The 26261-nt window shown below is 44.4% G+C and overlaps 1 long non-coding RNA gene across 1 annotated transcript; it reads right to left on the bottom strand.

The window, feature by feature from the left end:
- Nucleotides 1–3744: 3744 nt before the first annotated feature.
- On the bottom strand, nucleotides 3745–10559 carry LOC147579450 (uncharacterized). The gene is made up of 3 exons (XR_015253171.1): nucleotides 10365–10559; nucleotides 9289–9349; nucleotides 3745–3854 (listed from the first exon to the last, which is right to left on the bottom strand). It is a non-coding gene; the product is annotated as an uncharacterized LOC147579450 (long non-coding RNA).
- Between the last annotated feature and the right edge of the window lie 15702 nt (nucleotides 10560–26261).

Raw genomic sequence — 26261 nt, 5'->3', positions numbered from 1 at the left:
GTCCAGTGTCTGTGTGTATCACAGTTTGGTTTTATTTTTATTTTTTATGTTTATTTATTTATTTTTGAGAGAGAGAGAGAGTGAGTGGGAGAAAGAGATAGCATGAGCAGGGGAGGGGCAGAGAGAGAGAATCCCAAGCAGGCTCCAAGCTGACAGCACAGAGCCAGACGCGGGACTCGATCTCACAGACTATGAGATAATGACCTGAGCCAAAATCAAGAGTCAGATGCTCAACCAACTGAGCCCCCCGGGCACCCCTCACATTTTCTTTGTCATCTGCTCATCCATCGATGGACATCTAGGTTGCCTCCATGCCTTGGCTATTGTAAGCAATGCTACAATGACCACAGGAATGCATATAGCTTTTCCCATTATTGTTCTCGCTTCCTCTGAGAGAACACCCAGAAGTGGATTTTCTGGATCATATGGTAGTTCTATTTTTATTTTTTCTGAGGAGCCTCCACCCTGCTTTCCATCGTGGCTACACCACACTACTTCCTTTTCTTAGGTTTGCAAATGGACTTTTTAACAACCCGTTACATAATGTTACCAGGATTTGAGCATAAGCACATTGGTTTTACATTTCTGGAATCTTTCTCTTCTTAAAGAAAAACTGAGAGTACTTGCCTCCGTTGGGTGCTTTTTGAACCTCTCTGATCATTCAGAGATTCTTATTATGTATGTGGCAATATGCCAGTAAATTCTTGTAGGACCCTAGTGTGTTACGTATCATGGCTTTGTCATGAGAACTTTCTTCAAGTGTGGCTTTCTGAGATCCGTGTTCATCTGGCTATTAATTTCCTTTAATAGAAAAGGACATTTCTATTAAACATTTCCTTTCATTCTCCTAGGTAAAGACATAAGACATTTCATCCATAGCTTCCTTGTTTATTCAAATTTGTATTTAGGTGTGAATATGTTATATATTATGTGATATGTTATATATCATATTGTTGGCATATACATAAAATTATTGAAAATACATATATTGGTGTCTGTCCTCGGTTCCTGGCACAGGAATCTTTGTGGTTTCTGAAGTGATAAGAGCACTGGGATCTTGTTCTGATATTTGGTCTTTGAACCCATCCCTGACACAAGGCTCCTTAAACCCTTGGAAATTCCTAAGGGATTCCTAGGTGACGATCCTGATCCTCAAGGAGCATCTTTTGTTCTGTTGAGGTGGCTGAAGGTGGGCTCCTGGCTGGGGGGTGGGGGTCACCAGGAAAACTAAACCATGTTTAAAGGCTTGGAATCCTCAGCCCCCCGCCCATCCTCCAGAGAGCAGAGAGGGGCTGGAAATGGAGTTAATTATTGATCATGCCCTACATGAGGATGCCTCCATAAAACTCCAGTAATAATTTAGAGGTTTGGAGAGCTTCCAGGGTGGCAAACACATCAACACACCAGGATGCTGATAGACTTTGGGGACAAAGTCTATCCTGTATGTTGAACACAATTAATGTGGACCATCTTTTCTTCCTACTCCCTTAAGACAAGAGTAGTATCTCTGTTGCTTCCATCTATCAGAGTATAATATAGCATACTGAATTTCTCAGATCCTAGAATACACTGCTTGTTAAATATATACACCGATTTTCTGGTTCATCTGGTTTTGTACGCTAGCTTCTTGACTTACTCTGTGCACACCCTGTTGTGTCAAATGCCCACGCTTGGCCCTTGAGTTTGTCTGATACAGAGACACAAGCCACACAAATAGACTAAACCAATCTCTCTGTTCTCCTTCTTTTTATCTTCCTGCTGCGTTTCCCCCTCCTCTTTTTCTCCCTCCTTCTCTCTCTCTCTTGCTCTCTTTCTCATTCTCTAAATTCAGACTGTCAACAAGAGAGAGACTCTGGCAGGCTCCCTTTGGGCTAAGTGCCCACTTAGTCCAATAATCAGCCACGATGCCTGAAGTTCCCCCTCGTGAACTGGAAGGGGGAACAGGTGAGGCCATTCATTTGGGATGGCCAGACATTCCCAGACTTGTCTGGTATCAGAGCAAAGCAATCTGTACTTCCTCAACGCTCAGCATTTTTCATCGAATTGGACCAAGAAGAGAGCTTTCAAGAGCTTCGCTAAGAATTCCTGCAGTGATCTAATTTCAAGGCCGATGTCTCTTTTGGACAGTTACGTAACAAGAATACCAAACAATCAACATTTCGTGCACACGTCATCATTTTGCCACTTGTCATCCCAGGCTGTAACTAAGTAAGTAAGTACATTAATGCAGCGATCAGTGAAACTCCACGTGTTTCCTTTAAAAAAATAAAATAAAATAAGCCTCAGACGTTTGCACGAACAAAAGTAAATTTCTGAGTTCTTGCAAAAACACAAAAGCCTCAGAGTTTGTTAGGAAACTTGCAAGGCTCTTGGCATTCAAATTGCTTTTACAAAGCCATCCTGGGATGAGTCAAGTATAATTGAATCAGGAACATATGGGTTATATTCTCCCTTAAATATACATGGGTATAAAAATGAAGGGGAAGAGAACTTGCCAAATGTGTTACCAAAACAAAACACTTTCAAAATAACTTGAGACAGTCAACAGACCCCAAACACAGCTGTGTTCGCTTATGTCTAAAAAAATGCATTTTTCCCTTCAACGTCTTGATATGTTAATTTAATTTCTGTTGAGCGCCTACATTAGGCACCTTAGAGAGCTCACCAAGTCTGCAGCAGGGGCTTCCTATTTGTAAACACGAACTCTTAATGAAATGATTAGCATAATTTTCTTGTGGTTTTCCATGTCTCCTTGAATAATTGGGGTTTTTTTTGGTTTTGTTTTTTTTTTTTTTTAATTTTTTTTTCAATGTTTTTTATTTATTTTTGGGACAGAGAGAAACAGAGCATGAACGGGGGAGGGGCAGAGAGAGAGGGAGATACAGCATCGGAAACAGGCTCCAAGCTCCGAGCCATCAGCCCAGAGCCTGACGCGGGGCTTGAACTCACGGACCGCAAGATCGTGACCTGGCTGAAGTCGGAGGCTCAACCGACTGCGCCACCCAGGCGCCCCTTGGTTTTGTTTTTTTAAGTCTGTGCAGCACTGGGCATCGTTACCAGTCCTGTTTCTGCGATGGGTGTTTATGGTCCTAAACCACTGAAGGGCAGTACGCTTCTTAGAGAGGGTGAACTTGGATTTGGTTTCCACCAGAGAAGTGGTGGGTGGCAAGAGGCTGTGTCACGTGACAAGGCGGCCCCCGGGGGAAGAAGAAGTGTCAACACCGAGTCCTGATTGACACGCTGTGGCACAGTGATCAGAGCTGAACTTTATTAGTATTGTCCTTTCCTTTAACTTTTGTTCTTGTTTTCGTTTTTTATTTGTTTATTTTGAGAGAGACAGAGACAGTGCGAGTGGGGGAGAGACAGAGAGAGAGAGGGAGACACAGAATCCCAAGCAGGCTCCGCACTGTCAGCACGGAGCCTGATGTGGGGCTCGAACTCCCGAAACCACGAGATCATATCCTGAGCCGAAACCAAGAGTCGGATGGACGCTTAACCAACCGAGCCACCCAGGCACACCCTTTCCTTTAATTTTTGTAATGCCAGATTTTCTCAGTTCGTCTGAGCAATTGTATTATGTTCAGAATTTTTTTCATTATTTGCACATTTGCCTTTTAACACAGTCAGTTATGATTTGGGTCACAACACACAGAATTATCTAGCTCTCGTGAGGTCTATATTGACAACATGGAACCCACTCAGGCAGAGCATGGCCTCGTGAAAGTGCCTTCTGGAAAGGGAGTTGCTTACTTTATTTTACTCACCGGGATCACCAGATTCCTGATGGCAACAGGAGTCAGGATCTGTCCAGGCCAGTTAAGTTTCAATAATGTATTTTAGAGTGTTCATTAAGTCTAGAATTTATAAAGGCAACAAAAGACGGGTTGATCGTAACTCATTCTTACATTACATTTTGTAATAACAATTGATACAGTTTTTACTCTACAAGAAGCACAATCTAACTATATCTAGCCCTCAACAGGACTCAGACAGACCTTTCCAATTCTGCCTTACTAGGGAGCTGCTGGAAACCCTTAATCAGTGTGGCCAGGAGAACAGTTTTTCCTCTAGACTGAAATCCTTTCCCCGCTTTTTCCAAGTTCTGCTGATCTTGTTTGCACGTTCCTTAGCAAATATGTGTGAGGATGTTACTGCCCGGATTCAGAGTCCTTACTATATGCCATTTGCAGAAAAATTTCCACCTGTGCTGATGCAATTTCTGAAAAATCACAGTTGGTATAGACTAGCAGTGACATTCCAATGCTGTCCTGGGAATATTGCTCCCTATAAAATGCCATACCAAAATGCAATGTTTTAAAAATGTTTATTTATTTATTTTTGAGAGAGAGAGCAAGGGAGGGGTAGAGAGAGAGGGCGACAGAGAATCCCAAGCAGCTTCCAGGTTCCGAGCTGTCATCACAGAGCCCGTCACAGGTCTCAATCTCACAAACCCGGAGATCATGACCTGACCGAAGCACCCAGGCGCCCCACTACCAAAATGCATTCAAGTAATCATCTTCCTCTGGGACAGTTTTCTTTTTCCACGGGAGAGGTCCTGCACTCTGGTTGTTTATAATTTGAGTGCTATTTCCCACACAACGTGTTCAGCTCTGCTGGGTTCCCCCCTTCCTAGAGCAATGAAAACGGTGATCATAGGAGGAATAACTTCTTGACCTAAAAGTGGATTTTTCCCACCTCGGTGCTCCCCTTGCCCTGCTTTTCAGCCTGGCAAGTTCGGGGAGTTCAACTCAATAAATCTTTACAAGGTGTCTGTTATGCCCCAGGCACTGGGCTAGTTGCCAAAGATATAAAGGGAAACAATACATGGTCCCTGCCTTCCAGAAGCATATGCCTTAGTTGGGAAATGAGAAATACGCAATTCCTACAATGTAGTGGAAAGATGCAGTGGATGTGATGGGTGCAAGGAGAAATGGCACTCAGCCCCAGCAGGGGTAAAGGGAGGGAGGGGTAGGTAGTTTTCCATGGCTGCCGTAACAAATAACCACAAAGCTGTTAGCTTAAAGTGATACATACTTACTCTCCTGCAGTTCTGGGAGTCAGACCCGGGAAACACTGGGTCAAAACCAAGATTTTGAGAAGGCTGCCCTGGGGAGAATCCATATGTTGCCACTGCCAGCTTCTAGAGCTTTATTTCTCTCATTTCTTGGCTCATGGCCCCTTCCACCATTGCCAAGGACAGCTTTGTAGCATCTTCAAACCTTGCTCTGTCTGATCGTCACATCACCTTTTCTCCTGTGTGGTCAAATCTTCTACTCCCCTCTTGCGTGATTGCATTTAGTGACCACCAGATAATCCAGGATAATCTCCCCATGCCACAATCTGTGATTTAATTAAAGCTGCAAGGTCCTAGAAGCTGAACATCTTTGGGGGTCCCCATTCAGCCTAGCATAGGAGGTGGTATACGGAAGCTGGGAAAGGGTACTCTGGTGGAAGGAATGAGAAGGTGCAGTGGCATGAGATAGCACACAGCGCGCGGAAAGTACTAGTAGTTTAGTACTATTGCAACATTGAATGTAAGGCAGGTGATGCTTAGGCAGGAGGGAGGGGCCACCTTGCAGAAGATGGCATGTGCCATGCTAAGCCATTTGGGTTTTATTTTGTAGGTTTTAAGGTGTCGTCACAGGTTTATAAGTAGGGCCATGAGGTGGTCATTTAGCATTAGAGAGATCATTCTGGAAGATAGATTTAGGCAGGTAGCCATTTGGAAGATCTCTTTGTATGGCAGAGAGAATAACCCTTTGTCTCTTATCTATTACAAATATTTTTTCCATTTTGTCATTTCTTTATTATGAGTTTTTTCCATATCGAAGATGGTATGTAGGAGTGCCCGGGTGGCTCAGTCGGTTAAGCATCTGACGCTTGATTTCGGCTCAGGTCGTGATCTCGCGGTTTGTGAGTTCAAGCCCTGTGTCAGGCTCTGGGCTGACTGTGTGGAGCCTGCTTGGGATTCTCTCTCTCTCCCTCTCTCTCTGCCCTTCCCCCACTGATTCTCTTTCTGTCTCTCTCTCTCTTTCAAAATAAATAAAGCTAAAAAAAGTCTTGTAAAAAAGATTGTATGCAGACAAATAGATCTATCCTTTTTCTTGGGTTTCGGGATATCATATGAGGCATTCAACCTACCTCAGCTCCATATTTCCTTAATTTTTATGTTTTCCCGTTATAACATTTAATTTAATCTCTTTGAAATTTATCCTGGTATAAATTAAGTATAAATTTTTCCCACAAAGCATCATTAATTAATGTTACTACCATTTATTGAGCATTGGCGCTGGGCCAGGCACTATTCTAAGTGCTCATTTAGTTCTTAAACAACCCAATGAAAGTCATTATTATCCCCATTTTGACAGGACAGAAGTGAGACAAATGGGGTTAGTAACTGGCTCACTTCTAGTATGAGTAAGTCGTACTTCCAGTAAAAGTAAGGCCATGTATTCATGTCTAACTGGCCCTAGGGTCCACTTGGTTTTAACTCTCCAAGAACATTCCACCTCTCTATGCCAAAGCCAGCTTTCCCTTGCTTAAAAAATATATATTTATATGTGTGTGTGTATCATTCCTTTTCTTCTTTTTCTTCCTTCCTTCCTTCCTTTCTTCCTTCCTGTCTTTCTTTCTTTCTTTCTTTCTTTCTTTCTTTCTTTCTTTCTTTCTTTTTCTTTCTTTTTTAGTGTTTATTTATTTTTTAGAGAGAGACAGAGGATCCAAAGCAGGTCCATGCTGGCAGCAGAGACCCCAATGCGGGGCTCTGTCTCACGAACTGTGAGATCATGACCTGAGCCAAAGTCGGACTCTTAACCAACTGACCCACTTGGGCTCCCCGTTCCTTTCCCGATTACAAAAGTAATACATAATTGAAACAATTTTAGAAAAGTCAGAAAATAATAGAAGAGCACAAAGTAAAAAACTAAAAACGTCTTTAATCTTATGCCCAGAGATAATCAGTATTAATTTTGGGTGAACTGCATGTTCTTCCAGTATTTTTTTTTTAAGTTTATTTTTTTATTTTGAGAGAGACAGAGACAGCGCAAGCAGGGGAGGGGCAGAGAGAGAGGGAGAATCCCAAGCAGGCTCCACACTGCCCAGCACAGAGCCTGTGCTCCCGGCTCAAAGTCACAAAACTCTGAGGTCATGACCTGAGCCTAAATCAAGAGTCAGAGGCTCAACTGACTGAGCCACCCAGGCACCCCCTGGTTTTTGTACACATATGTAAAAGTATCTATTTAAAAAATGCATTTATGCTTAGTGCTTTATTTTGAACATTTCCTCAAGGGCTGTGTTCTTCTGCAAGATTTTTAAATTGTAAAGTATAACTTACAAACTTACTAATTATCGTTATAAATTGCAACTGAAACCAGTTTCTAAAGGTTAGACATTAAGGTTTTTTCCTTTTTAAACTTGATGAATACAAACACCCATTCTTGCACATACATCCTTGATTATGTTCAGGGGTTGAGACTGTTGGATCAAAGAGTTTGTACACTGATCAAAGAGTTTGTACATTGATCCTCCCTCTACCAATATATAAGAGAATGCCAGTTTCCTCAACATTTTTTTAGTGGTCTCAGTGGATACGTCTATGATTATTAGTATGGTTGATCATTATGATTTAGCACTGCCTTTATGAATTGCCTATTAAATCCCTTTTTTTGCTCCTGTTCAGCTATATTCTCTTACTGCTTACAGTTTAATGTACTTTATTAATGTTTGTTTATTTATAAGAGAGAGAGAGAGAGAGAGAGAGAGAGACCGTGAACAGGGGAGGGGCAGAGAGAGAGGGAGACATAGAAACCGAAGCAATGATCTGGGCTGTAAGCTGTCAGCACAGAGCCTGATGCAGGGCTTGAATCCACGAACTGTGAGATCATGACCTGAGTCGAAGTCGAACGCTTAACCGACTGAGCCACCCAGGCACCCTTAATGTCCTTTAATATATACTATATACTAATACTTGTAAGTCACTAATTATATATATGACTAATGAATATTATATATCTATCTTTTCACTCTGGCATATAGCAAATACATTTTTCTAGTGTATCCATTGGTCTAATAATGTTTTTTGGTGTTTATTTTTATTTTTTGAGAGACAGAGAGACAGCGCGAGCAGGGCAGGGGCAAAGAGAGAGAGGGAGACACAGAATCCGAAGCAGTCTCCAGGCTCCGAGCTGTCAGCACAGAGCCCCATGCGGGGGTCCAACTCAGGAACTTGCAAGATCATGACCTGGGCTGAAGTCAGAAGCTTAACTGACTGAGCCACCTAGTTTTTTTGAATTGGGGTAATTGACAGTGGGGAGTTTCAAAATTCTATTTAGATGAATCCATTATCTGTTTCCTTTGTAACTTCTTTGCATTTCTGAATTTAAAAACAAAAACAAAAAAACCTCAAACGAAAGAATGAATAATATCATGAACATTTTGGGGAGAGAAAAATTCAAAAATCAACTCAAGGAATTCTGTTAGAATGCTGATCAAAACACAAAGGGATAGAAATTATTAGAGAATTACCCTTGGAAAGATAAGAGTGAGTGGAGAGGCTGGGTATCCCCAGGTGAGGGAGGGGGAGGGGGTCAGGGCAGAGTGGAGGGTGAGAGGAGGGGGTCAGGGCAGACTGGAAGGCCAGGGACAACCTGGAGGGCAAGTGAGATTTCCCTGATCTCCTTGGGGAACAGCCCTCCACGGATACCTGGTCTGTCCTCCACCCTGTCTTTCTGGAACCAACACAGCAAGGCCTATACCGTTATCTCCAGTAGTGGGGAGATAACCTCCAGGGGGGGAGATGTGAAAGCCTACCCAGATTTTTCATGGGTCCCCGGATTCAGCTATATCACTGGAGAACAGACAAAGAAACAAAAGCATTGTTACCTTTTTAGAATTCTTTCTCAGCTTTTGACCCTCCCTAATTTTGCTTTCATTACCTTATAATTTAGGATGCATCTTTCTGTCCACTCCATGGTTTTTTTCTTTATCAGTATTATGGAAATTGGGAAGTACAAGTAAGTACGAAGATGTACTAATTACTAATAACAGTTTATTTTTGTATTTTTTTTATGGGGGGAGGGGCACAGGGAGAGCAAGAGAGCGAGAGCGAGAACAGAGACTCCCAAGCAGGCTCCACACTCGGCACAGAGCCCAGTGCAGGACTCGATCCCACAATCCCGGGATCATGACCTGAGCCGAAATCAAGAGTCGGGTGCTCAACCAACTGAGCCAGCCAGGCGCCCCACTAATAACATTTTAGAAACTTTCGTATCAAAAAAGAAAGAAACTTACATATTTGCCGACTCTTCTTCCGAAATCCAGCTTCCTCTCAACTGCCTCGTTCCTCCAATCCCTTTCATTTTGAGGAAAGGAAGGAAGTATAAAAATAAAAATTACAGGGAAACTATAAAGGGAAAGACCTCAGAAATCAGGCCGCAAGTTATCAAAGGCTATAAAACGCCATTTTTCCCCTCTTGCATCCCCAACCCTGTTCTCTGCAACACTCCCACCGTCCTCACAAGCTGGAACACCAGTGGGGTATGCCTTTGTGGTACTGATGGTGGATAAACAGAGTGGCACACGCGGGGTTCAGGGTTCAGAATGAGAATATGGATCAGCGTCTCACCCCCGCATCAGTGTTTCTTAAAGGAAAGAAAGTCTTGCAACGAGCCAGGCCCAGGCAGATTATGATGTGGGGAAAGTCGGCCTCCGTGGCCTTCTCTCTCTCCCCCTTTCCCTTTCTCCCTGCACTCTGGCGTCTCTGAACCTGCCCACTTCCTACAGCATCTTGCTCTCAGCCAGCTGCTATACAATGCTACCGAAGAATTCTCTGGCAATGGCGTGAGCATGTATTCGCTCTTTGGAGGTAGCTTCAGGGTTAAGGAATCCATTTTTTTTAATACACACCAGGAGAAGGAAACTTTATTAAAAGAATCGTGCCCAGAAACTGGGGCTTTGAATCTTTAACACCTTCTAAATGTGATATCCTAGTAGGCGTAAGGAAGGTTTTCTGGTTACTTTGGTGGGGAAAGGGAAATGAATTTGGGTTAAAAACTAGGAGGTTTGGGGGGCCTGTGGATTGTGAAAAGCAGAAAGCAGAGGGTAACTGAGTTGTGAAGATTCTAGGAGGTGGATTGATGGAAATTATGGAGTCTGCTTTACGGAGGTAAAAACAGAAAGGAAAGTACGATTGTGGAGACATTTCTCTGGGGGAGATCAAATGGAGGGCTGGGTAGTATTTACCTGAAGCTAAAGGGTCGGGTCTTGGACCAAAAGGGAGGAAGAAAGGGTGGACCACCCAGAGAAGTCAAGATCAGCCCAGGACCTGGTAACTGGGGAACTCCCATGCCTAAAACAGTCGAACGTACAGGAAAAGCCCAAATTTCTTACCGCAGCTGGTCAGGGCCTTCCTAATCTGCTCCCCGGTTGAGTCTCTCTCTCTCCTCACTGTACTTCAGCCGCGTCTACCTTCTTGAAGCCTTCCAAACACCACACGTGGTCATGCCTCGCTGTCTTTGAATAATCCGTTCTCGTCCCCGAGATCCACGTCCTGTGCTGGCTGTCTGAACAATTGGGCACCCTTCAGGAGTTAACCAAATTATCACCACCACCACCACCCCCGCCCCCCACCACCCCGCCGAGAACCTCCCTGACTCCTCCCTGGTGCACTTTTGAAATACTAGGTGTGGCAGTCCATTAACATTTATCACCCTTTCTGTCATTCTTTCTTTGAGATGAGCTCAACAAAAGGCACCCGTACTTTAGATTTGAGTAGCCAGTCCCTGACATCATGCCTGGAAAGCAGTGAGGTGTCAAAACATTCTCCATAAATGAGGAGGGGGGGAGGGGGGCGGGGGGGGGGGGAACAGGAAGGTTCTAGAAAGGAAAAAGGAATCTTTTGTGACCTGATTTGATGACCATTGTGATACACGCCTTTGACTTAATTTTCTTTTCCTTTTCTTCAAGGTGGTGACAGTGAGAAATTACTCAAGAGAAGGATTGGCTAAGTGAGTAACTCTCGGCTTTGATGGGGAAGACACCTGTGGCGAAAGCTGGTTGGCCCCTGTGGTCCGAACAGCACTGAGAGTCTGGGCGTGGCTTCCCTGTGAACACCTTGCCCAAATGCCAAAGGCTTTCCCGCCCTCCACAAAGGCAGGCAGGGCAGACCATTCCCGGGAACAGACCAGCTTGCACATTCCTGAGACCCAGCCCTGGAGTGTGGTCACTGAACTACAAATCAGTAGTTCCCAACCAGAGGAGATTTTGCTCCTTCCCCCAAGGGATATTTGGAAACGTCTGGAGATATTTTTGTTGTCATAACTAGCATGTTGCGGGGGGGGGGGGGGAGGGGGGGGCTACTGGTATCTAGTGGGGATTGACCAGGGACCCTACTAAGCATCCTACACACACAGGAAAGCGCCCACAGCAAATTCTCCAATCCCAGTGTTAATACTGAGGTTGAGAAAGCTTGCTCTAAATAGTGATGTCATGGGAGGGGTTACCAATTCTCAGAAACACCATGACTGAAACTCTCAACTCAGAGCACTCCACCCGGTGACCTGGGACCGGCACACCCTGAAGCGTACTTCGGCATCCTTAGCAGATCCCGGGTCAGGTGACGCTACTACCCCAGATAGTGGCCATAACTGCCCGCAGCCCATGTACATCACTTGGGGGCCTTGACCTTACACTCCACTGAGAAATCACTGGCCATCAAGCTCAGTGTCTCAGTTTTTGTCCCTTTTATCACCCATTTCCTGGCAACAGCACCTGCACTGACTTCTGCATCTTCAGTCTCCTTGGCTGAGATCCTCACCTTGAACTAGAACGCATCCTCTTTGGACTCCACCAAGAGCTTGCTCCACCAATCAATTCCTCTTTATGTCTAAACTCTCGAACCTTTGGCTCCTTCCCTTAGTCTATAGATGATATAGATATATAGATATAGATATAGATATAGATATAGATATAGATAGATATAGATATAGATATAAAGAATGAAGAATCTTATGTGTATATATACACATATACGTATATATACGTATATATACACATATACGTATATATACGTATATATACACATATACGTATATATACACATATACGTATATATACGTATATATACACATATACGTATATATACGTATATATACACATATACGTATATATACGTATATATACACACATGTATATATGTATATATGTATATATACGTATATGTGTATATATGTATAAGATTGTACATGTATAAGATTCTTCATTCTTTCTTTTAAAAAATTAAAGAAACTTTTCTTAATCTGACGCTTCTCAAATCTTTACCTTGTATCCCTCCATCCCATTCTATTCCATTTATCTGAATGTATATTCTTCCTGTAAAAAAATGTCAAAACTTTGAAACAAGTTCAAGCCCGCCTATGACTCACCCATACCCACCAGCAACAAAGTCACCACTAGTAATCAGTTTGGTGTTTCCTGCTAGAACTCTGTCTGTGCATTTTACTCACCATAGAATATAGATTTATTTTGTGAAGGGTTCATTCTCCCAAGAATGGCATTATTCTGTGCGTATTGTTCTACAGCCATTTTTTCCCCCACAGCTTGATTTATCTCAGCGCCCTTCCTGTCCCTTTATTTATTTATTTATTTATTTATTTATTTATTTATTTATTGTTTTTCATTTTATTTTCTTTTAAATGTTTATTTATTTTTGAGAGTGAGCACTCAAGCAGAGGAGGGGCAGAGAGAGAGAGAGGGACAGGGATTCCGAAGCAGGCTCTGCACTGACAGCAGAGAGCCTGATGCAGGGCTCGAACTCATGAACCACGAGATCAAGACCTGAGCTGAAGTCAGATGCTCAATGGACTGAGCTACCCAGGTGCCCCTTTCCCATCCCTTTCTTTCTTTTTTCTTTCTTTCTTTCTTTCTTTCTTTCTTTCTTTCTTTCTTTCTTTCTTTCTTTCTTTCTTTTTTTTTCCTGCAATGCAGGGGCTGGAAATCTGGAAACTACTTCCCAGGCTCCCTTGCCAGCATATTTCCAGTTTAGCTTCCATGAATGCCAGGCTCTTGCTTGATATTTGGAAGGTAGAAGAGAAGCAGAGGCCATTATTGCCTTAGAAACAGGGACAGCTCGTGGGCAAACACGGTTTCTGGACATCCTTCTGTGAGTTGCCTGCTTGGGTACTGCCGGCAGCTGAGAGCGTCGCTGGCATTTTCCTGTGATCCCTGATGGTCCTGATTTCCCAAGTGTTAATATTGCCTTTCCCAACTTTTTGCTTCCCCTGTCCTTTCAACAGTTGTGTGAGCCCCGAATCCCTTCAATTAAATGTTTTCCAGTTTAAGCCACCTGAATGATTTCTCTGTTCTTGACTGAACCCTCACTGCTGGAATATTGTGCCCAGAAATGGTTTTAGGAAACAGTCCCACAGGATGGGGCTCTAGGATTAGGTATTTGATGTGGTTATATTCGAAGGCTGTGGACAATGGAATACTGCCAGTCTGTGGCTTGGAGCGGTAAGCACTTTTTCAAATGATCACCTGCAGTTTCTTGGAATGAAAAGCATATTCAAAGGTAAGCTTGGGGGCGGGGGGCGTCTGGGTGGCTCAGTCAGTTAAGCATCCGACTTTGGCTCAGGTCATGATCTCGCAGTTCATGAGTTTCAGCCCTGCGTCAGGCTCTGTGCTGACAGCTCGGAGCCTGGAGCCAGCTTTAGATTCTGTGTCTCCCTCTCTTTCTCTGCCCCTCTCCTGCTCATGCTCTCTCTCTCTCTTGCTCTCTCTCTCTCAAACATAAACATTAAAAGAATTTTTTTTTAATAAAAAGAGAATATATCTTGGAGACTGGGTGGCTCAGTTGGTTAAGTGTCTGACTCTTGATTTTGGCTCAGGTCATGATCTAACGGTTCGTGAGACTGAGCCCCATGGCAGGCTCTGTGCTGACAGTGAAGAACCTGCTTGGGATTCTCTCTCCCTCTTTCTCTGCCCCTCCTCCTCTCGAGCTCTCTTTCTGTCTCTCAAAATAAATTTAAAAACTTAGGGGCGCCTGGGTGGCTCAGTCGGTTAGGCATCCGACTTCAGCTCAGGTCGTGATCTCGCGGTCCATGAGTTCGAGCCCCGCATCAGGCTCTGTGCTGAGCGCTCAGAGCCTGGAGCCTGTTTCAGATTCTGTGTCTCCCTCTCTCTCTGACCCTCCCCCGTTCATGCTTTGTCTCTCTCTCTGTCTCAAAAATAAATAAACGTTAAAAAAAATTAAAAAAGAATATATCTTGGAGATCTTTCCTAGCCAGTTCATAGCTTGGCCTCATTCTTTTTAGGTACTACATAATGTTTCACAACACAGACATATCTTTGCATTGCTGTTTTCCTGTTTTTAATTTTTTGCTATTAAAATGTGTCAGTTAACACCTTTGTGCATGTCTCTTTGTACACAGCATTTCAGCATTTCTTAGTATCCAGAACTGATACAAAGAAATGGAATCGTTTAGATAAACAGTAGGTTCATGTTAATTTTGTGTTGATATCACCATTTGCCTTCCAAGATGTCTGTATAATCTATTCCACCACCAACAGAGCAAAAGAGTAACTGTTTCGCTGGCTTCCCGCCAACTTCAGTAATAGGAATAATATTTTGAAAATATTAGGCTAATGTGTTTTTCCTTTAAATTCCTTCCTTAAATCATTTTCCCCTGCAGACTTCCACCTCTAAGGCTGAGGCAAGGGGCTTAATGTCCTCGCAAAGCGAGGTAGGTAAAGGCATTAATCCATTCTGTATCTCACACCTGACTTTCCTGAATCAGAAACAAGTCTCTGAAGCCAGTTTTCAGCAAAGTTCCTTTAAATCCTATTAACAGATTAAGAGCAAAGCCTAGAAAGCTATATTATCAGTTAGCCTTTGTTGCATGACAAACTACCCTTCCATTTAATGGTTTCAAACAATGAACATTTATTTGCTCTTGATTCGACGGGTTGGTGATTTGAGTGGGCCTCAGCTAGGTGGCTGGCTTCTGCCCCGTGTCATGTCAGTGAGGCTCGCTCATGCATGTGGACATTGGCTGCGAAACTAGGATGCACAGCCTCTCTCCATGCTTTCTGATCCTCCAGGATCAGGGAGGGCACTACAAGCTAGGGCATGTAGTGGAAGAGGAGTTCCTGGAAGCAACAGAGGGCAAGTCCCAATGTCCAGGCACTTTTGAAGTCTATGCTTTTGCTATTGCTGCATTGGCCAAAGTTGCATGGCCCTGCCGTGATTTAAGAGAGACAGGGGTGCCTGGGTGGCTCGGTCAGTTAACCACCCGACTTCAGCTCAGGTGATGATCTCACAACTTGTGGGTTTGAGCCCCACATCCGGCTTTGTGCTGACAGCTCAGAGCCTGGAGCTTGCTTCCGATTCTGTGTCTCTCTTTCTCTTTCTCTGCCCCTCCCCTGCTAGCACTCTGTCTCTCTCTCTCTCTCAAAAATAAATAAACTTAAAAAAATTCTTAATAAAAAAAAATGAAAAGACAGAGAGAGATAAGACCCCACCTCTTAATGGGATGGCTGTAAGGACACATACAAAGATCGTCATGTCTACCTTGAATGCCCTCTCATAGGCCTCCACTCCAGACCTCTTTGTCGTCATCCTTTCAGTCCTTCCCTTTCAGGCTCTTGACCAACCAACCAGTCTACTCACTGCTACCAAGAGCTCATGTAAATTCTCACCTTACGCCACCTTTTCTGTCTGTGAAAAGTGGGTGATCAAGCAATTACTCAAAGCTCAACCCACTGGAGAGATTTGTCTCTCCAGACTCTCTTTGAAGGTTGAATGTAACTGCGATGCATCCGCTATCCGTTTTATCCATTCACCGTGGGCATGTAGCCAACCCAACCCATCCACAGGTCAAGTTCAGGCTCTTCTTCCCCTTTCGGCACCTCTTCCTTTGCTATATGGCCAAACATGTGAGTCGTGGCCATATAGCAAACTGGTACAACTGTCACGTGGAAAAGGGGAGTCTGGGCTAACTTGTGCATCTGCGTGTCCTGCTCAGGCTCCCATCACAGCCTTTCCACCTTATCACGCGCTGCCTCTGGGCCCCCCGTCTTTATGATTGGCGGGTTCAAGACAACTCAGCTCATAGCGAGCGGTTTCAGACACATGGCCACCTGATGCTTCATGGTAAAGCATTCTGTCTTTACCGGGGCTCCGTAACACACCAGAGATTATTTCAAGAAAGACAAAAGGGCTATTATTCGTCCTGAGCTTGCCATAAACTCCACGTAGACTCTTTTCCCACCACTGACCTTTCCCACATCATCAAGTCTGCCGTGTTGAATGGTCCAAATGGCAGGACTGCTTGCGGGGCAGAGGGGACCTGCTGCGGAACCCTTTTCTGCTGAAGGGGAATCCCTCCAGGCTGCCGGTCTTCTCAGTGACTCAGTACGTGACCTGGAGCCACGTGCCCGGGTGTGGAATGTGAACAGGCCTATCGGGGGTGGTAGTACTCTCTTCTTTGTTGTAAGAGACGCAAGATCCAGTCTTTTAATAAGGGATGTCCTGGTCCACCCCAGCCCTTGCACACCCAACGTCTTTACCAAAGTGGCAGGTCCATAAATCTTCCTAGAGGTTATCCCCTGCCCTGTGGTGCACATGTGTCTTACCAAGGCCTCCTGGCACTCACACCTCTTGTTTATCCTGCCCAAGCAGACGTCATCAATGTAAAAGATTGGTTTTATGCTCTACAGGCTGTCCCTGGAATCCACATCCCTCCCGATTATATTATGACAGCCAGTGGGTGCATTAAATTAGCCCTAGGAAAAATCTGTAATATGTATTGTCAATTTATTGCACAAACATATATTATGGGGCACCTGGGTGTCTTAGTCAGCTGAGCATCTGGCTCTTGGTTTCAGCTCAGGTCATGATCTCTTGGTTCGTGGGTTTGCGCCTGGTGCTGTCAGTGTGGAGCCTACTTGAGGTTCTCTCTCCCTTTCTGCTGCTCCCTGGCTGTCTCTCTCTCTCTCTCTCTCAAAATAAATAAATAAACTTGAAACAAACAAACATATAGTATATAAATCCACGTAATTACAAACTGTTTCGGATCCTCTTTTCTGATTGGGATTAAAAAGAGGGCACGTGTCAGGGCACCTGGGTGGCTCAGTCACTTGAGCGTCCGACTCCTAACTTCAGCTCAGGTCATGATCTCACGGTTTGTGAGTTCAAGCTCCGTGTCGTGTCGTGTTGTGCGTGTGCGCTGGGAGCACAGAATCTGCTTGGGATTCTGTCTCCCTTTCTCTGCCCGCCCCCCCCCCCCCCCCGCCCCACTCGCTCTCTCTCTCTCTTTCAAAAATAAATAAATAAATAAATATAAATAAATAAATAATTTTTTTAAAATTTAAAAAGAGGGCATTTGTCACATCAATGGCTGTAGAACGTGTGCCTGAAACCGTATTAAGCTACTCTAGCCAAGATACTACGTTTGGCATGGCAGTCGCAGGTGGGGCTACTATTCCGTGGAGCTTTTCACAGTCTACAGTTATTCTCCACGATCCATCTAGCTTCTGCGAGGGGTCCTCAGGGGTCAGTCTGATAAATTCACTAGAGATATGACAGGAGCCACCACAGCTGTATGCTTAAGATCCTTAAAGTAACACTAATCTCTGCCTTTTCCCCCAAACTGCTAGACTGGTTTTGTTTCGTGTTTTGAGCAGGGACTTAGGATCTGTTTCAGAGACTTCCATACGACCTTCCTTATCATGGTAGCCATTACTCCAAGAATGCGACGTGGGGCTTCTCCCAATTGCCAACAATGTCAGCCCTCCCTGTGGGTCAAGCACCCTGAATTTTCTGTGTAGATCGCACTCGATATTATTAAACTCAAATTTTTGTCAGTCTGATGGAAGAAAAATGACACCTCTTTTTGTTTTGGTTGCATTTCCTGACCGTAAGTTTGATTGCATTTTTCCATGACTCCTGGCCTCTGTACATCCTTTTCTGTGAACTGCAGGTACACATTCTTTACCCCTTCTTTTTTTTTTTTTTTTTTTTAAATTTTTTTTTTCAACGTTTATTTATTTTTGGGACAGAGAGAGACAGAGCATGAACGGGGGAGGGGCAGAGAGAGAGGGAAACACAGAATCGGAAACAGGCTCCAGGCTCTGAGCCATCAGCCCAGAGCCTGACGCGGGGCTCGAACTCCCGGACCGCGAGATCGTGACCTGGCTGAAGTCGGACGCTCAACCGACTGCGCTACCCAGGCGCCCCTCTTTACCCCTTCTTAATTGGGTCATGTTCCTTTTTCTCATAAATTCAGTAATATTAATTTTAACCCCACGAAACAATTAAATTATTTAAATGATTATCATGAATACATTAACATATACTTATGTTAACTAACCGGCTGATTTTATCAGTCAGATGTTGATAGGGAGTAGCCCTTCCTTACGTGCGGTTTCTCTTCCCCACTTGGCATGGTTTCAGTTACCCATGGTCAAAAATGACCTTCCTTCTGATATATTGATATATCCTTCTGATATATCTGTCAAGAAGTCAATAGGAGCCTAACACCACATCACGATGCCTACGTCACCCACCTCACTTCATGTCATCACGTAGGCATTTTATCATCCCACATCATCACAGGAAGAAGGGTGAGTAAGTACAGTATTTTTGAAGAGATAGAAGAGGACCGCATTTACATCAGGTTGATGACACTATATTGTTTCGATTGTTCTATTATCAGTGGTTGCTGTTCATCTCTTACTGTACCTAATTTATAAATTAAACTTTATCACAGGAAAAACCAGTATGTATAGGGTTCAGCATTATCCACAGTTTCAGGCATCCGCTGGAGAACTTGGAACCTAACCCTGAACATAAGGAGGGATGATCGTAAATGGGGTTAATAATGTAATAGCATGTGTAGGTAATCTGTATATTGTTAGTAAATAATGTATAGATTCTTTAATGTGGACTATGTATAATGGGATAATATTGTGTTAATGTTAACACAAATATAAATTAACATTTAGTATAATTATACACTTTTATTTATTTTTTGTTTTTTAATAAAATTTGTAAAATGTTTTTATTTATTTTTGAGAGAGAGAGAGAGAGAGAGAGAGAACAAGTGGGGGAGGGACAGAGAGAGAGGGAGACACAGAATTCGAAGCAGGCTCCAAGCTCTGAGCTGTCAGCACAGAGCCTGATGTGGGGCTCGAATTCGTGAACTGCGAGATCATGACCTGAGCTGAAGTCAGATGCTTAGCCGACTAAGCCACCCAGATGCCCCTATACTTTTATATAATATAACATTAATAGATGTTGTTTTATTTTATTTTTAAATGTTTATTTATTTTTGAGACAGAGACAGAGTGTGAGCAGGGGAGGGGCAGAGAGAGAGGGAGACACAGAATCCAAAACAGGCTCCAGGCTCTGAGCTGTCAGTACAGAGCCTGACGCGGGGCTCAAACCCACGAACTGTGAGATCATGACCTGAGCCGAAGTCGGAAGCTTAACCAACTGAGGCACCCAGGTGCCCCCTAACTTCTCAATATTTTAATGAACCCCTTATGATCTGGCTTCTAACTGTAAAACACACCTGAAATTTATCTTGCTAAAGTCTTGTTTTGTTTTGTTTAGGTAGGTTCCACACCTAGCATGGAGCCCAACGTGGGACTTGAACTTACAACCCTGAGATCAAGACTTGAGCTGAGATCAAGAGTCTGATTCCTAAGGGACTGAGCCACCCAGGCGCCCCTACTTTGTTACAGCCTTAAATGATCTTCAAAAGTTAAAACCAAAGCTTTGTTTTTGATCTTGCTCTGACTTATCTGCTCTTCCTGAAACTCTCTTCTTTCTACCTTTCATCTTCACCTTCCTGATTTTCTTCCTCATCGCTGGCGATTACTCATCACTCTGTTCTCAGGCTGTGCTTCCTTTGGCTTCCCCTTTAAACGTTTATTTTCTTCTGTCTTCGTTTCTGTCTTATGTCCTTGGTCCTCACACTCTTCTTGGCGATTTCATCTAACCTCAGGTTTCAACACCACTTATACATTGTTGCAAACCAAATCTATTTTTGCATGCAAGACAAGCTCCCTCTGCAACAGAATCCCTTTCCTGGGCTCCCATCACATCACATGCCAAGTATTTTTTTCATTTATATCTCCAGCCCAGACCACTCATCTAGGCTCGGTAATCGAATATCTAATGGGACATTTCTACTTGGACATTTCACAGGAATGTCAAAATCAACAAACATATAAACTGAACTTCTGGGGTCCCCACCCGGTACCAGCAACCCCGTTTTGTGCTCATTCAGCGCTCACCATGCCAGTGCATCTACCCCATGTTCTTCTCCAGAGCCCTGCTCATCCTCCTGGACGCTGTTCTCCAGGGTGGTCCCACCTTGTTACATTCTCGACTTCTTCTAATCCATTCTTCACACGTTAGCTGGAGAAGTTGATATAAATGAAAATCCTTGTATGTTCTCTCTTTTTTTAAGAAAATTGTTAATTAACTGGTTTATTTTGAGGGAGATGGCATGAGTGGGGGAGGGGCGGGGGGCGGGGAGAGGGAATCCCAAGCAGGCTCTGTCAGCACAGAGCCCTATGCAGAGCTCAAACCCACAAACTGTGAGATCATGACCTGAGCCGAAGCCAAGAGTCAGACACTTACCTGACTGAGACACCCAGGAGCCCCTATGTTCTCTCCTGAAAACCTTTCGATGATTTCCTATTGCATTGCGATTGGGACCCTTGCCGTCAACATAACCTAAGATGCTATGTGCACCCCCCTGCACCTGTCCCGCTGCTCCAGCCTCTTCTAATGGCCCCTCTCCTTCGCTCACTGAGCTTCCTTTAGTTTCTTTATCCCGCCAAATTCCCTGCTGCTTTGCAGCTCTTCCTAGGCCTGAAATGCTCTCCACTCCGTCACTGTTTGCGTAGAGAAATCTCTACTCCTTCTTTAGAGCTCACTTCAGAAGTCTCTCTCTCTCGAGGAAACCACCATGCCTCCCTCCCCCAGGTTAGGTCTCACTCACAGACAGTCTCCTGGCTCTGCTGAACTTTTCCTTGACCACATTTGTCGCAAGGGTGATTCACTGTGATCTTTTCGCAACTATAAGGAATTAACTTCGCACCAATGTTTGCTTAATATTAACAGCACACACTAGACTATAAACTTCACAAAGGCAGAGACTGTGTCTGGTTCGCTCATGCTTGGCACAGTGCCTGGCATGTAGGAAATCCTCAATAAACACTTATTAAATGAATAAATGTGCTTATTATAATATCCTCTGAAACTTCCTTTTCCTGTTTTCTGTTCCCATCCATGAAGATATCACCATCCACTAAGACCGGAAATCTCTGAGTAAGTCATCACGTTTCTCTTCCCCGCTCCATACCCCGTATGGAATCTGCTGTGAAGCCCTGGCCGTTCTGTTTTGAAATACTTCCCGGATCCGGAGTCTCTTTTCTGTCCTCCCTACCACGCACTGGTGGAGGCCAGCCTCCTCTGTCTGGGCTGCTGTAAGCCTCCCCACAGGCCTCCTGGGGCCTGGTCCTTCTCTCTGCATTTCATCTCCAGAGTCTTGTTCTGAAGAGACCAATGGAACTGAATAACGTCCAGGTAAAGATGTTAGCTACCTCTGTTCTATGCAGATCATCGTGTTTAACACCATAAAACACCAGGGAAGCCTCCATCATCATCTGCCACTGCCCTGAAAAACCCATATTCTAATCATCCATATTTCTCGGGGTGCCTTACTGACTCAGCTGGTAAAGCGTCGACTCTTGATCTCGCCCTCAGGTCATGACCTCATGGTTCAAGACACACGGCGGGCTCTACGCTGACAGCACGGAGCCTGCTTGGAATTCTCTCTCCTTCTCTCTCAGTCCCTACCCCACTCGTTGTTGCTCACTCTCTCTCTCTCTCTCCAAATAAATAAATAATCTGAAAAAAAAATTTTTAATTAAAAAAATTTAAATCTAACCCCCCGATTTCTTGCCATTTCCCAAAGTACACCTCGCCTTTTTGTGGCTCCGTGTCCTTGTACAGGTTGCCCTCTTTGCTTGGAACACTTGCTCCTCAACTGCTCACTTATCAAGTGCCTGCTAATCCGGCAGAACTCATCTGAAATGTAATGCCCTCTTTGAATTATTTCTCTTTTCCCCCAGGAAAGCTAGACGTTTCCTTTCTTGGTCTCCACGGTTTTCCCATCGTGCCTGAATTTACCACACACCATGTGACTTTGTAATTATCTATTCCCGTGCCTGTGAAGGGGACATAAAATTTATAGTCACAATCCACATGTGCAGGAAAGGTAACTTTTTTTTTTTTCCCTACAATAAAACTCAACTAACTGTTGAGCCACAGATCCACACATGTCAGAAAACACATATTGTTGCCACCCTGGAGTCATCTCTGGATCAACCTACTCTCTCTGAGTAAACGTGCGAGCAGTTTTAAGATCCTATCCCTTTTGTTTCCGCTAACCGTTTCTCTCTGCAGAATCTTCCTGGGTGACCTAGGCAACATCCTGACATTGAAGGAGGGTGTGTGTGGACTCTGTGCCTTCCTCCAGTACTGGCTGGCCTCTGAAGAGGTTTGGGGCGCTGAGGACTGGCATCAGTTGCTGACATAGAAGGCCCACGCATGACATGGCCTCTGGTAAAACCATTGTATCCACTCCGTCCTTCTCATCTGGACCCCCTCCCTCCAGACCCTGTACCCTTCCTCTTAGCATTTATACCTCCACTATCTCCCCCAGATCAGAGCTCGGGGCTCTGATCTATTTTCTTCTTGTCACTGTGGGGTGTGCAGGATTTCGCGGGGGCTGTTCTCAGGCCCAGCTGCTTGGATGACACCCTGAGCCACAGGGAACCTATTGCTTTGTCACCCTGTGCTCGGTGTGGGGCTTCCCTAGAGGCTGATCAACAGGGATGTACCTGGAATGTAAGGATCCTGAGATCCTTTGAACGTCTAGGGTGTTTATGACTCTCCTTCCCCAGGGGTTATTATCCTGGGTGGGGCAGGTTTAACTGGAGGGTGGGAAGGTGCTTCTCGGGCACCTAATTTACTCTCAATTAATTTAATCCTTCCAAGGTTAGCCCATGGGGCTCAGGAAGAACTATGATTTTCTAAATCATGATAGATTGGCCTTTTAAAAATTTTTTTAAGTTTATTTATTTATTTTTGAGAGAGAGAGAGAGAGAAAGTGCGTGCACAAGCAGGGGAGGGGCAGAAAGAAGGAGAGACAGAATCCCAAGCAGGCTCCGCACCGTCAGCGCAGAGCCTGATGCGGGGCTCGAGCTCACCAACCATGAGATCGTGACCCGACCCGAGATCAAGAGTTAGACGCGTAACCGACTGTGCCCCAAGATTCGATTTTTAATATAATCTGTGCTCCAGTCGTCCTGACTCTGGAGCCTTGATTTTCAAAGACCTGCATTTTCTGTCTTACCCAAGCCTACCTCTTGAAAATCAAAAGGGCTTGTCTCTCAGACTGACATGTTAGCTAAGGGGTTTAAAATTATACTCTGAAACTCAAAGCTGAATAATGACTGCTTTGTGCCAGCCTACACCCAGCCTGCCCCCAAGGACGGTGCAGAATAGAGAGCCGTTGCTGCTCTCTTATTGGTAGGGGAGTGGTAACGTAAAAGAATAGACAAAGACAATTTAAGAGCAAAACTTTGCCCTATTGCATTTGTTTTCCCCACAAAACTATAAGCTTCCCGATGGCAGGGTCTCATCCATAGGGCTGGAATGTTTGTGGAGGGCAGAAATTAGCAGTTCCCTGGGGAAATTGGTAGCAAGGGTCAGAGCGCCAAAGCTGTGATAAGGCCGTGGCCGGCAAAAAGTTGGTGTAAACCCACAGGTCATTCTCTAAACTTTCCTCCTTTGCTCTCCACTAGAGACAGTGGACATTTAAAATACCCGAATTCCAACTTCTCTTGCAGCTAGAGATCAGTGGCAAGATTTTGTCAAGGAGCCACTGACAATTTGGTGGGGAGTGTCTAGGCAAGGGTTTGCTTTCCAAATGGAAGAGACAGATGCAGTCCTTCCCCTTCCTGCCTGCCTTGGGCAACTGGCACAGCCCCCCCCCCCCAACCCCCCACATTGCTCCCTGGCCCGTGCAATCGGGACAGTTGTGGCAGAAAGGGCCATGTGCAAGCCCTTTGAGTTCTTCCTCCCTGCTAAAATCGTAAACAAAAAGCAATAGCACAGCCCTGAGGAATCGTAGAAATTGGTGCCTTCTTCAAAGCTTTGAAAGATGAAGAAGTGTCACTTCTATTAAATCCCATTAAATCCAGCTATGGGGCCTTTGCAGAAGAGAGAAAGGTCTTAGAAGATGACAGCAAATTATCTGAAGCCTAATTAGGCTAATTAGAATTTAGAATTGCTTTTCTGGATATGATCCTTTATAGTAATGACTCAGCACACACCCTGGGACCTGGTATGCTGCTGTTAATCTGAAAATTTCTTTTTCTTTCTTTCTTTCTTCCATCTTTCCTTTCTTTTCTTTCTTTCTTTCTCTATATATTTTTTATGTTTTATTTATTTTTGAGAGAGAGGGAGAGACAGAGCGTGAGCAGGGGAGGGGCAGAGAGAGAGGGAGACACAGAATCCAAAGCAGGCTCCAGGCTCTGAGCTGTCAGCACAGAGCCCGACGCGGGGCTCGAACTCACGAGCTGTGAGATCATGACCTGAACTGAAGTCGGACGCTTAACCGATTGAGCCACCCAGGTGCCCCCTTTTTATGTTTTATTTATTTTTGAGAGAGAAGGATACTTTTATTATGTAACCTCACGTCGTCTCTGGCCTCATTCAAGGGAGTCCTCTGGGAACTTGATGTTTTCACCATCTATACAATATCCTGCTTGTCCGTTATTTTGATGACGTTTATACAGATAGGACCTAATGAGCTAGAATTCGGAAGTTCCTCAGATGTGCAACTAAGATAAATATCTGCTCAAGTGTGGGAGATAAATCACGTGAAAATATGTACCCCTACCAGTAAGAAAGAGGCACAATCCTTGACGGGATATTGGAGATTTTAGAGGCTATTGCCTTAGTCCATTCGGGTTGCAATAACAAAATACCAGAGCCTGGGAGGCTTATAAACAACAAAAATCTATTTCTCATGGTTCTGGATGCTGGGAAGTCCAAGATCAAAGCTTTAACGTGGTTGCATTCTGGTGAGAGCCCTCCTCCTGCTTCTTAGCCCGAGGCTTTTTGCTGTGTGTTCACATTATGGAAGGGGCTAGGGGAGTTCTCTGGGATCTCTTTAATAAGGACACTAATCTCATTCATGAGGGCTCTGCATCTCATGAGGTTCCACCTCTCAAAGGCTCTACCTCCTAATACCATCACCGTTGAGGGTTTGGATTTCAACACATGAATTTGGCAGGGGTAGGGGGGGAGCACAAACATTCAGACCATAACAACTACCTGTATCTCTTTTAGGTGTCTTTCTGCAGTCCATATACTGTATGAACTTGAAGGTTGCCATCTTTAAGTGTGACCCAGAACAAGAGAAATCTATATGGATTTCTAACCAGGACTGGATAATAAGTTACAGAGCAAAGTTATGGTACATTACGTTAGTTACAATTTCTGTTTTCAGAAAACAGCTCTTGGCTTGCTACCAAACCCTGGTAGGTACTGGACGCCTGACCATGGATCACGAGGTGATTGGGTGACAGAACCGCCCGTGACAAAATACTTATTTCCGATGCGCTTCTCCATACATTTGAGGTGCCCAGAAACACTCCATTATTAAGTGGAAGGAAGCATCAGATACCCCGAACCAAGCAGGTCTTGTAGACACAAATGAATTGCATGAATAGGTAGCTTATATTCCCAGAAGATGTACTCCTGCCCATTACCTCTTCAATCTCCAAACGCGGATGGCCTCCTGGGCACTTTATAATATCCAGCCGACTGATGGGAACATTTTGAAACCTGGATCGCAGGTAGGTCTGCCTAGCATGCTGGCACCAGCTGAAAGACAGCGGATGTAATGTTACAGCCTCACCACAGGATTTTGGTATTATGGACTTCGAATTAACATCAGATGGTGTTGATTCCATACACAGAATGTTTGTGTCCCCGCAAAAGTCATTAATTGAAACCGAAAGCCCATTATGATGGCATTTGGAGGCGGGGCTTTGGGGAAGTGATTAGGTCCTGAGGGCGGAGCCCTCATGAATGGGATCAGTGCTCTTAAAAAAGAGACTTCGGAGAGTTTCTTCACCCCTTCCACCGTGTGAGGTCCAAATGAAAAGATGGATGTCTG

This window comes from Puma concolor, chromosome B4 (genome assembly GCF_028749965.1).
Source record: "Puma concolor isolate L17-30 chromosome B4, mPumCon1.1.hap2, whole genome shotgun sequence".
In the NCBI taxonomy this organism is placed as follows: domain Eukaryota; kingdom Metazoa; phylum Chordata; class Mammalia; order Carnivora; family Felidae; genus Puma; species Puma concolor.
The sequence above is the reverse complement of the archived record's forward strand: the minus strand, read 5'-3'. Positions and strand labels throughout refer to the sequence as shown.